Source organism: Oncorhynchus masou, chromosome 6 (assembly GCF_036934945.1).
Source record: "Oncorhynchus masou masou isolate Uvic2021 chromosome 6, UVic_Omas_1.1, whole genome shotgun sequence".
NCBI classification, from domain to species: domain Eukaryota; kingdom Metazoa; phylum Chordata; class Actinopteri; order Salmoniformes; family Salmonidae; genus Oncorhynchus; species Oncorhynchus masou.
The window spans coordinates 29,451,673-29,465,034 of record NC_088217.1 but is presented as its reverse complement, the minus strand read 5'-3'; the positions used below and the strand labels follow the sequence as shown (position 1 = coordinate 29,465,034).

Below are 13,362 nucleotides of genomic sequence, written 5' to 3'. Positions count from 1 at the left end.
AATATGTCAGCTTCCTACCCGACTATAATCCTCTACGAGGGCTCTGAACAGTGGTATCAACATAAGAAAGATAACAATACAATGGAATTTCCAAATAGAATCCCAGCTTCTAAATTCCATGTGGAATAGTTGGTAGGAGGATCCTCTGTGTGCGGAGATAAGGGCTATTTTGGCAGTTCCGGAATGTAGGTTCTTAGAGGTTTCGACCGAGTATGACTGTTCGACGGTGAGAAATGATGGAATCGCGTCTTCGCCTCTTTCCAAATGACCAGGTGCGCCATCTCTGACAAAGATGGCTCTCACCACCTACCATCACCAACATTACCTAACGCAGCTAAATTGGCTGAAGATAAAAATGCATCCCAGGTAACACAGCCTGTTATCCGACCACTGTTTCCATGTTCTTTCCCATCAGAAAGTGTGACGGAGGACTCAATGTGCTTCCTATATAGCGGGGATCCAAACGGACGCACGGAGACTGTTTCACCTTGTTCCTACAAAAGGATGGCTGACAGACGCCATCACAGACAAATGCGCGAACATTCTCGTCCAGAATCGCCTACAGCCAGTCAACGGTACCCGAGAAAGGAGAATGTGCATGGCTTCGGCCTATATAGTATCTTCTCTGTGGTCGAACCTGGGACAGAGAATCCAGAACCATTTAACTACACCTGCGAAACCAATCAGGAGGCGTATCTGGCAGACAGTAAACTTGAGGAAAATTACAGCTCAACGAAACAACTGTCTGAGAAAGAGATTGTCCTCAAAACGGACGGAAGCACAGACAACTCAGACAGTGAGGTTAAAGGTAACACACACGGATTATATCACATAAATAAGCATTATCATCCCACGCTGATTAAGTAGACATTTCCCCTAAATTGAGTAGCCTAAGCCATACACTGCCCTCCCTACGCCATCTTTATAATTATAGAATATTCGTTCCTTATCTCTTTCCTAAACATCTCCAAATAACATTCACACAATACCGGTTAACGCAAAGGCCTGCTTGTAGGCTACTTTTCGTTGTTTATTTCACTGGACTACGAGGGTGATCTGGAAGGGTAGACTGCGTATGCTCTTGACATAGCCCATATTTGCCAGTGCCAATTTTCTGGGAGGAACATAATCCGTTAACCATTGAACTACATTTTTGATTTTGAGAAATGAAATTGCACACTGCACAGCCTCAGATACTTTGCAGTTGAGATGGAGCTCATTTATTCTTATTTTGAGAAGGTTTAACAAATGAGATTTGTTATGTCTAATTGGTGGTCATGATAATAATAATAATCAGATTGGATAGACCTACTATAGTCCCGATGTCTCGCTTGGATTTATTATAATAAAGTAATTGGCTACTAGTAAAATGGGAGGCCTATCCAAATGTATACACAGTAATTATATAGTTAATTAATAAAATAAAGCATAATTCACGATGTTATGTGCTTCTAATGTAGCCTGGTTTATATCTCATTGGATTTAAACAGATGATGCTAGTTTCCGAGACACAGATTCCTAGACTAAAAAGCATGTTCAATGGAGAATCACTGTTTAAGCTGTATTTAATCTGTACCCGGGAAACCGAGCCGAGAAGACATAGCCTAAAGACAAACTGCGCAGACAAAAAAAAAAAAAAAAAAAAAAAAAAACATGTAGGCTTTTGCTTATGAAAGTTTCCTGGAAGATGAAGGGTAAACGGAATGGGTGTTTGTATGATTGCTTATGTTTTTGCAGCTTGTTCGCTTTCGAAACAACATTTTGTAGATACATTGTCGGTAACTACTTTTTCGAAGTATAAAACAACAAATCTAAAACACATACAACCTCAAGTTATGACGTTTTACTTAGTAAGTTCAGGAAAGACAAATAGTTATAAAAACAATTGTAGGACCAACTGGTGAACTTTAGGCTGATGGGGATTCGTTCATTATTATTATGAGGACTATTATTATTATTATCATTATTTATGTATTCTTCTTAGGCCTGGTATTGAGCATATGTGACCACGGCATGTGCATCCGAAATTCACGCCAATGCTTACGCAATGAATGCTTTATTTATTTAACTCTTGTTTAAACCCGGCAGATATGAGGCTTCTATTTCCATGTAATTAAAAACAACGTATGATTTAGGGCGAAATATTAAAAGTTGCTTCAGTCCCTAATTTCTCTCTTCCTTAAATCTGACAAATTCGTTACAATAGGCCCAAATAATAACTTGCTATTAAAATATAAGACTTTTATCCCACATTCTAAAAGAGTAATTCATCAGTAATTCACTGAAAAAGTATCAAAACAGTGCGCTGCATAGAATACTAGCCTTTATGATTTGCGGATTGTTTCCCCATGTGAACAGTGTGATTCGCTTTATTATTCGTGCCTGCTGCACCATGTAGGCCTAATCAAGACAGAAACTCCTCCGGACTCCTTTATGGATAGACTCGACTATACACCCCGGACATCGTCCGTGGTATCCATCCCTCTTACCAAGACCTGTATTGCGGTATTAACTAATATCTACATTTAATGTATATCTTATGCTATTTATGAGGGGATTGAAATAACATAATGTAATTCTTATCGCCAAAAATACACAAGTTACTCATATGAATTGACAATGTATTTTTATTAGCCTATTTGCCTGATGAGATCAACTCACATTTTTCGTAGACCCTGTGTTTCTATATAGTTAATTGTTTCAATTGGCCTTGATTGAGCGTAGGCTTCTCCAGATACGCAAATAATGGTGCATTAGTTAAGCTATATTCTCAAAGAAGAGGTAATTTATCATCTCACTAAAGACTATGATTAGGCTATACCTCCGTGCATTAAGGCATCATAGACAACGACATGTTATGACCTTTATTTAACCTTGAAAGAAAACAATTGGAGTTTAAATTATATATTAGCATCGATTAGCAACTCCATTAAGCTATAGGCCTACATTGCAAAGTGAAATTCTACTATAGGCCTACATTGCAAAGTGAAATTCTACTATAGGCCTACATTGCAAAGTGAAATTCTACTATAGGCCTACAGTGCAAAGTGAAATTCTACTATAGGCCTACAGTGCAAAGTGAAATTCTACTATAGGTCTACATTGCAAAGTGACATTCTACTATAGGCCTACATTGCAAAGTGAAATTCTACTATAGGCCTACATTGCAAAGTGAAATTCTACTATAGGCCTACAGTGCAAAGTGAAATTCTACTATAGGCCTACACTGCAAAGTGCAATTCTACTATAGGCCTACAGTGCTGATTTCCTGCTATTCTACACATTTTGCAAAGAGGCTGAGAGAACATTTTGAAAATGTAAAGCTAGTTTCCTGTTATTCTACACATTTGCCATGAGACTGTGAGAACATTTTTCACTTTTACAGCTAATTTCCTATAATTCTGAACATGTTTGCCATGGTTTATGACGTGTGTGGGTGGATGTATGGGGGAGGGGGGCTACCTCCAGGGGGCCCCAACCCTAAAAGCTGCGAAGGTGTGTTACATATGCCAGTGATTATTATGTTCTATCACAAATTAGGATACGTTTAGGCTATAAACGAATAATTATGTTAATTCAACTAATTCCTTTTTTACAGGGGACACCAGATTGGAGAATTGCATTGGAAACTGGATCATAGCTGAAAGTGGACGGAAAAAGCGTTGTCCTTGCACCAAACATCAGACTCTGGAACTGGAAAAATAGTTCTTGTTCAACATGTATCTGACGCGAGAGCGCCGCCTGGAGATGAACAAGAGTATTGACTTATCTGAAAATCGACGCATGAAACTCAAGAACTTCCGCAGGGAGAGTCGAGTGAGAGCGCTAACCTCTGCTTATGACTACACCTTATTTGAAGAGAAACTTCACAAAAACTACACTTAGGCTACACATTAGCTAGCAGACTAAACTCCACTCCATTGTTAATGAAGTTTGCTACACATAGGCAAACAAGGTCCAGCTTTGCACACGCTACAAGCATGCAGGAGAAATCATCTGGAGCAGGTTATAAATTGAGTTCATGCATGATTTTGTCAAACGTTTCAGTTTTTAGGACTTGACAGTGAAATGATATGAACCTCTCCAGACGCACATTGTTTTAAAACGCTGGACATGAATTATTTAGAAAAATGTCTTAAAGTGACAGTAGTGCGTTTGAATTGTTTTCCATACACTTTTGATGAATTTTGATGTATTTACTTGGACTCTGACTTTCTTTCGTTTATGTTGTTTTGTTTTTTGTTGTTTTTTGTTCATCTGAACTTGATGTCCTGTGCATTACAGCATCATGAAGTCAATGCTCTTCCAAATAATTATCGCAAACAGTATGTCTGGACGTTTTGTAAAGATATAAAATAAGCCTATACAAAAATAAACAAAATGTGTATGGAGCATAATTTCCCCTTGCTGTCCTTCTTCGTTTCCTTTATGGCTTGCTTTGAGAAAGAGAGTTGAGAGGGAAGGGGCGCAATAGTGGGAGTTTTAATGTGAGTGGAAAGACCAACCATATAGTGGTGATTTAAATAGCCAGGTGACCACAATAATTCAAGGTCATAAAATAGTAACGTCATGATGGTCGGAGTACAGCGCTAGAGGTGGTTTTTATGATCTGCAAGTATAATATGCACCGCGCAGTAAAGATGCGTTTAAAGGTGAGAAGGAGGAGGTCTATACCCACGGAGCCGGGGTAAAATGGGGTTGGTTAAACGGGCGCACGCCACTTCTTTCACCAGATGAGGGAAATGTGACCTTCTCCAACGGATGATGGAGCAAATGATGGAGCAAAAAGAGACCGGGTGATAACTTTAATGGAATGGATATGATGGAACAGTCAGCAACTACACGACTGCAGGAGCATGGCAACGGATCCCCGCATGCAACCTGCGTTGAAGGTAGGACTAGCCGCTGGCATTTCCCTTCTTTGCTTTGGACTAGATCACGTCTGGCTCTGTTCATTTGTCATATTTGCATCAGGCAGCACATTCATTTCCATAACACCGAAGGTATCTCGTGTTTTTCTGTTGCTGTATTTTAACCTCATGCAGACATTCCAGATCCGACCAGTGATGGTTGTGGGGGTTTTCTATGTTAATGAGTTGCTCCAGATTTGCAAGTGGACTTTGGATTACGAGTTTTGTTCAATTTACCACTGCCTTGGATGGACAACGATATTTTGTCATAGAATGAACAGACGACTGTGAACCTGAATGTGTTCATGGAGCATGCTATCCTATCAACAAAAATAGAATATTACAAAGAATCTTACAAAATGTGATCACTCCTTGCTGGATATGCATTCAAGTCGTGGACATCATAATATTAGGCCTATCTTTCTATTTTCAAATATGACTAATATGCGAAACGAAATCAAGCATATATATCAAAGGAGTCATTAGTCCAGTATCCTATTGACGAAGTTTAACAGGTAGGCCTAGATCTAATTGATGAACATGGAAACGCAGCATAGCCTAGGATTGTTAGTCCTTGTCTACATATGCAGCATTTTTGTTATTATTTTATTTTCTATAGATTTTTTCCCCCATCGGTACATAGAAAAACATTTGACTATGAGATACGTTTGATATTGTCTCTAATCCTCAATGGATTGACCTTCAGCTGTTCACGTTCAGCTGTTGCGTGGTTTAGGTAGTTTCATGTTGTTGGGATTGACTTCCTGGCTCGGCAACAAGAAACTGCCTTGATTACGTCAGTTAGCCTTCATCAAGGGCGTCCATTTCTGCAAGATTACACACTCGGCTCAGGAGTCGCCGCAAATGGCATCAATATCCACGAAGAGACATTTTGTCTTAGCTCTTTGGCTTTATGTGGTGGACACTAAAAGGTCTATTGCTGCAGTGGGAGAATTTGGGTTGTAAACATCACGGTGTAAAAAATCCTTTTCAACTTTGTGTTGTTGCGCAGAGACTTTAGAGGTCTAACCTTGTAGACGGGATTATTGACCGGAGGTATTTTAGGGATTTACTCAGCATTCCAAGAGAGTCTCCAGGTGCCATGGGACATCTGCCAAGTAGTAAAAATCCCGGTCTCATCTCTGGACTCATGCTTTTGTTGTAATAGACATATTTTATTATATTACTTGTATGATCACTGAAATAATCAAAAAACATCGAAATGACCATTTGAGATTATAATGGTTTGTTTTTGGCCTATATTGTTCGTCATTATGGTGGCTTGCTTTCTCTTTTGCACTTTATATCGGCTCAAATATAGCCTACACAAAATGTTGAAATTTTACATGGATTGCAATATAAACCATTTTGAAACATTACATTCAGTCGACATCACAAAACAGTATACTGAGTTTAGCTACTTATCTTCGTTGAATATGCCAGTAAATTTAGGAGAAGCTAGAAAACAATATGACTCATTTGAATATTATTAGTCCTTTACTTAATCCGCCGTGTATGGTGGCCATCTCCGATGTCAAATATTTTTTAGCAAATGTATAGTCTACAAATTTTAACCCTCGTAAGAGAAGGTATAGGCCTAGGCAATACTGCTGTCGTAATATGAATGCCTTTACAACCAGAGCTTTAATCAATCGTTTCCAGTCAGTAAGGCCTTTAAGTGGTCTTTAAATGTGTTTACGAGTTCGCAATGTTACTCCAGTCCACTCCACGAAATTAACGTCTGTAATAAACAGCATTCTTCCAATCCGACTACTCTCAATTTTTTATCCCAAGGTATGTTATGCACTCTATTGCTAGCAACATTTTATTTAACTAGGCAAGTCAGTTAAGAACAAATTCTTATATTACAATGACGGCGTACACCGGCCAAACCCTCCCCTAACCCAGACGACGCTGGGTAACTGTGCGCCACCCTATGGGACTCCCGATCACGGCCAGTTGTGATTCAGCCGGGATCAAACCAGGGTCTGTAGTGACGCCGGGGATGCAGTGCCTTAGACCGCAGCACCACTCGGGAGCTTAGTCCCCTGAGCCTTGATATCCAAGAAATAACGTAATATTTGTATTTATATTTTTGGCTTTATGAGAATTTATGAAAGCTTAAATCAATATGGCTGTGTTGAATTAGGATAGGCATATACAATTGCATTAACGGAGAAATAGCTTTATCTTATTTTTTACATCCATTCTCACACACGTCAATCACCTTCAAGATTCATTTTAAAACCACCTGCTTGCACACACTGAGCTGTCAGTCTCTTAGCTAATTTCTATTCCTGTTCTTAATGTTATTAGTAATGGAATATATATTTTTTTATTGGCAATAACAAGAGTATTGATGATGTTATAAACATAAACAACATTTTTTTCAATCCTCTTACACCCGATACAGGTTTTGTGGGCTGAAACTTCTATATTTTTTAGTTTAAAAAAACCCATCAACTTTTAATTAACTAATGAACGATAGTACCGCCTATCTTTGCAAATAGGCAGGAACCTAGGAAGAAACCTAGAGAGGAACAAGGATCTGAGGGGTGGCCAGTCCTCTTCTTGCTGTGCCGGGTGGAGATTATAACAGTACATGGCCATTTAAGACCAGTATGTTTTTTTATGTTTTCAATAACGTTTTCAAATGGCTATAATGTTTTTTTTATTCATTAGAACATTATTCAATGATCAGTCAGTGTCGCCTATACTTTACAGCTTAGCTGAAATACAAGTAGGCCTATATACTTCACATTAGCCTACTGCTGGCAGTGATGATGTCACCTTAAACTAGGCCTACAAGGCAAATGATGAGCTTAGATTGCCTAAACTTGGATTGACAAAATAATAAAGCCAATATAGCTGTAACATTGAATAGAAGTCAAGGCCTCATGTTTACATGTCTTGCACTAGACTGTGGAACAGTGATGTCACCGGAGTGGACCAACGTTGCATGCAGTGTGGCTGTGTCATTTCCATTTTCTTAGCAACCGCATGGTGCTCAAATGCGCTTGAAGTGGGTGATTAATCAAAGTAAAGCCTCCTATGTATTTTAAGTATATTGTTGTTATGTAAGTCATGAAACACGTTGTAAAAAATAAATACAACAATATCTTAATGGAATCAATCAGTTGCAACTGGTCTACATTGTGCGTGTGTGTACGTGTGTGTACGTGTGTGTACGTGTGTGTACGTGTGTGTACGCGTGCGTGTCTGTGCGTGTCTGTGTGTGCGTGTCTGTGCGTGTCTGTGCGTGTCTGTGTGTGTTGGTTCAATTGGATCTGACCAATATTATGTCAGGGTTGTTTATGTCAATTTAATTTCAGATCCAGATATTTTCTTTATTCAATTAACTGAAATGTAAAATATACATCCCTGAAACGTATATTTTAGAGGATCTAGGATCTTTTATAATGTGAGTTGTTTGAAATAGATTTAACACCTATTTTGATTTATTTCAAGAAATTACAATGGAAACAAATGCTCAATCATCATTGTTTATTTGTTCAGTTTAAAGGTAAAACAAAGGAAAAAAGCTGGCATGGAAATGTGACAACAATCATTTGAAGGCTTACATTGATGTAGATTCGTCCATAACTAGAATATGGATGATGTTATATGAGTGCAAAACAAGTCCTACACCGTTACAACTCAATAAAGCCGTAACTAGAACACGGTACCCAAATCTCTCCAAATACGCCCAGGAGCAGAACGTGTAAATGTGGGATAGGCCTATGTACAAACATCTGTAATTCTATATCCTAAGTAGCATTCTCAAATTTTACACACATGTTGATTGGCCAATTTAGAGAACATACAATTATAAAGGTTGAATCATGATTTATATGTAACCTACTGTACACTGACTAATGAGATGGTAATCACGCTGATTCCTAAGAAAGATTGTTCGATTTGGCTGTACCGAAATTAGAGATGGAATTTATGGATTTCTACGGAAGTGCTTTGCTATAGTTGGCTCTAAAATAACAAAACAAAAAAAACGATATAGATAAGGATTGCCACTACAATAGAAACAACTAATCAAAGAGAATGGAAAGATAAGCATGCAAAAAAAACGCATAATGTATCCTGTAAAGTTTAGCCTAGTTTGAAGTTGTAATGTGTAACGTCAATGTGTAACCAAATTAGTAGACACAAAAACATACAGGTCGCAGTCTGGGATATATTTTCATAATTTTGTTGCATATTGCTGATGCAGAGGAACGTATGGATAATTTTCAGTATATATTTGCTTACCACCTATTCATAATTTGACAAGTATATGTTTATAGAATATCTGAAATATCCCTACCACCATGATCATGAGACAATGAATATCATGATAATATAGTCAAAGCTTAAGCCTATAGGAAATGCAAATAGCCTAGTATACTTTTACGCATGACATAAAGATTTTGCGCACACGAATAGTAGCACAATTCAAAACCAACGCTCATGTTAAATGTTTGGCTTTGAAATACATTCTTGTTTATTTATAAATTAACAGTTAATCCAGATATTTTGATGTTGTAAAAATACATTTTCAAAACGAGCAATTAAATTATCGATAATAACATAAAATTGAATATAGGTCTATCAAAAGTTGCATTTTGATTAACTGTAGACGGTTGCATTGAGAATACTTTTGAGATTATCTTATTCATAAAAATATACGTAGTAATTTGTTGTCTGTGTTAGTGGTTGGGTGTGTAGGCCTACTGGATGTCTGTTGACATTAATATTGGTTCTCAGACGCCAGCAAAAGATAGCAAGAAAAACGATTATCAAGGCTATACAACAGACAAACCCTATCGCCTCTTGTTATAAACATTTCCATACTTATCCATTTGCAGATAAAGTCATGGGCACCCCATTCCGTGACCTATATATTCGAGCCCATGTATACGTGCAATTTGGATAAGAATCTAAGCCAAATTCTAATGTGTAGGCAGGCCTACATTTTATTGTGATTGATAGGTTCACCAAATGCTAATAGCCTACAGCCTAGACCTACTTTCCCCAACGTTTTGTGTTTTACATACCAGTTAACATCGCTTTTTGATGTTCAGCATGGCACAAGGCTACATCATTTCCAGCAAATTATATTTCAATAACATGGATCTTAGGCTGATCATTTAACAAAGGAGTTTGATTCAGTTTTGGATTGGAGAAGGCGCAACAAGCAGTTTATTTGTTTTCTCAACAACAGTCAGAGTCATGTAGCTAGTCTGTAGTTGTTAAATGTATTGAATCGATTAATCGAAGTGGCTTAATTCAGTCAGACATCTTTTCCATTAGGTTTCAAAAGACAGCATTGTAAAATCTTAAAATACAGGTGTTATTGCATTTTTAGTATATTGCATTTGTGAATAGAAGGTGATTTGAGCCTTGGCACCCTATTCTCAGCGAAAAGAGAAAAACGCAGGTTGAAGTGTTGTGGCAAAGGGCTTAACCCAGACTGAAGGACAGAGGCTGCGTCGAGACAGGCAGCAGAATTCTGATATTTTCCCACGAATTGTTATTTTTATCAATCAGATCAGCTCTGAAAAAGATGTGACGTTAAAAGATGTGATGTGATTGGTCAAATGACCAACTAGTGGGACAAAAATGACAAGTGGGCTGCCTGTCGAAATGCAGCACAACTGAATGACAATGGCTGGTCGTCCGACGCCCAGACACTGCACTGCACTGCAGAGTTCCCTAGTACTCCATGCATGCCTCTTCATCTTTGGAGAAGTTATATATCCAATTTCGTGAGCCAATATAGGCTATACTTATCCCAATGGATCATCATGTTACTAACTTTCCAGATTTAGGTTACCCATACCAAACATTTCTTAAAAGAGATAATGTGGCTATTGTAGGTTTATTATTTTGGTAAGGTTATTTAATTTACTCTTGTAAATTGTTTTTGTGCTTGTTTTTTATATGAGACGATTTTACGAGTTTCCCTGATGACCACAATTGAAAGTTTGAGGTTGGGGGATGGATAGAGCATGCACAGACTTGTGGGGAGGTTGTTCTTCTAAGCTGACATATTGTTTTAAGGTGGTCATACTATGGATCATTTAGCTATTTGATTTTAGGACACCTGTAGGTATCCCCAAAAATATAAAAACATTATTTGATAAAATATTGAATTTGTGCTTTACTACTATAGCCCATAGAAACGCATAAATAAATGGAAAAACAGACAGGAAAAAAAATCATAAGGAATGAGCTCAGGAAATATTTTAGTTTTTTTGTACACATATGTAACCCTTTTTTTGTTGACACAAAACTACCTCCATAATTCCATTCAGTTTTTAAACCAGTACATGGTTACCGTCAGACTAGCCCCGGGAGAGTTGTGGGGGGTCGTAGAGCAACACAGACAACACCATCATGTTCGTGTTCATAGTGGGGTCGCGTTAGTTTGTAACCCAAATGGTTCAGAAGCTACAGAGAGAAGTTGGCATGCTTTTTTATCTTTATATTTAACGAGGCAAGTTAGTTAAGAACACATTATTTATTTACAATGATGGCCAACCCAGGCCAAACCCTAACCTGGACAGCGCTGGGTCAATTGTGCGCTGCACTATTGAACTCCTAATCACGTCTGGTTGTGATATAGCCTGGAATCGAACCAGGGTCTGTAGTGACGCCTCTAGCACTGAGATGCAGTGCCTAACACCATACCCAGACCGGACGCGCACTTGCTCTATCGTGCGACGTCGTACGCCATCGTGCGCAAGTGGATTTTGTCCCCACACACCAAACACGATCACAACACGCAGGTAGAAATATCAAAACAAACACTGAACCAATTATACTAATTTGGGGACAGGTCGAAAAGCATTTATGGCAGTTGCTAGCTAATTTGTCATCTTTAGCTAACTTGCTTTTGCTAGCTAATTTGCCCTGGGATATAAATGTTGAGTTGTTATTTTACCTGAAATGCAGAAAGTCCACTACTCCAACAATTAATCCACACACAAAACGGCCAACGGAATCGTTTCTAGTCATCTCTCCTCCTTCCAGGCTTTTTCTTCTTTGGACTTTATATGGCGATTGGCATCCAACTTTCATAGTATTACCACAACGACCACAACCTCAGTTAATCTTTCAATCACCCACGTGGTTATAACCAATGAGGAGATGGCACATGGGTATCTGCTTCTGTTAACCAATGAGGAGATGGGAGAGGCAGGACTTGCATCTGTTCAGCGTCACAAATAGAACTGACTTCTATTTTGGTGCTTGGCAAGCAGACGCTCCATGGCAGTGTGGGTACAATGATTGAATAACATGTATGTGTACATTTATTTTGCAACGGGAGTGGTGTGGTCAGCATGTTAGACTTGCTGCGCCAGGAGCCATGTGTTCTCAGTCCAACTTCAGACAAACGGCATTGTGTTCCTGAGAGTCTCATCATATTAGTTTGTAGGCGGTTCAGTCTCCAGACCGATTTTCAGGATGTCTCCTGGTCTGACAAACAGTGCTGTAGCTCTGACACTTTTCCACTGCAGATGCGGAAGGCCAACATAAGCGGGACCAAAAAAAACATATACTGTATCTCTAGCTTAAACTATTATGTTAATTAGTTTGAAGCGCGGGTGCATCAATAGACTCTTAAGGATTTGTGCACACCAAACTAAACTGGGTTTACTCCACATGGCAGTTTGTCATATTATTACTAGTGCAGAAGCACGAGACTGGAACATTAGAGACTGGAACATCACTCAGTAGATGCGCAATTAAAGGGGAATTCAAATCGTTTTTTTTTCTGGTCTTCTGATGTGATTTAAGTATTAACATGGACATCCAATCTCGTTGTTTCTCCAGGAACAATTGTAATTTTGAGAGTGAAAAACTTTTAAAAAAAAATCTAAAACCAGGAAAAATAAAACTAAGAAAACATAATTTTGGAGAAAAATAAAACAGAATTTGGGAAAGACATCACAGATTTTATTGGGCCCCCCTTAGATTTGTTTATTAACAATTATTTCCCCAGGTGTATTGACAGAAAATATAGTGCACTACTTTCTCTTGTACACTAAGGACCCAGGAAGAGTTAAAGGTGAGAGGAGAAGAGAAGAATGTGCCAATTTGAATACTAGAAAAAAATTGTAGCTCAGATAAGTTACATTTTTCTAAATGTAGCACTCATGCTAGAAAAGGTTGGAGACTCCTCGAGTCAGAATTAGACGTTCATCCACGTTCCTCAAACATAACATTTTGAAGTTGTTCCAATCATCAAATTTCGAAGTGTTTAAGGTTAAGTTTAGGCATTAAGTCCACAATTTTTAGATTACAGTTAAGTTTAGGCATTAACTCCGAATCCTATGGTGAGGCATTAACTACGAATGATTAAGGTAAGGGTTCAAGTTTGGGATAGGCTTAAAACAACATTTTGAACCTTTTGAACCAGAGGCAGATGCTAAAGCCCATCCGCCATGCCCATCCA

At 38.4% G+C, this 13,362-nt stretch overlaps 1 pseudogene; it reads left to right on the top strand.

The window, feature by feature from the left end:
- Positions 1 to 81: 81 nt before the first annotated feature.
- On the top strand, positions 82 to 4,386 carry LOC135541862 (homeobox protein Hox-C10-like; annotated as a pseudogene).
- The last annotated feature ends 8,976 nt before the right edge of the window (positions 4,387 to 13,362 follow it).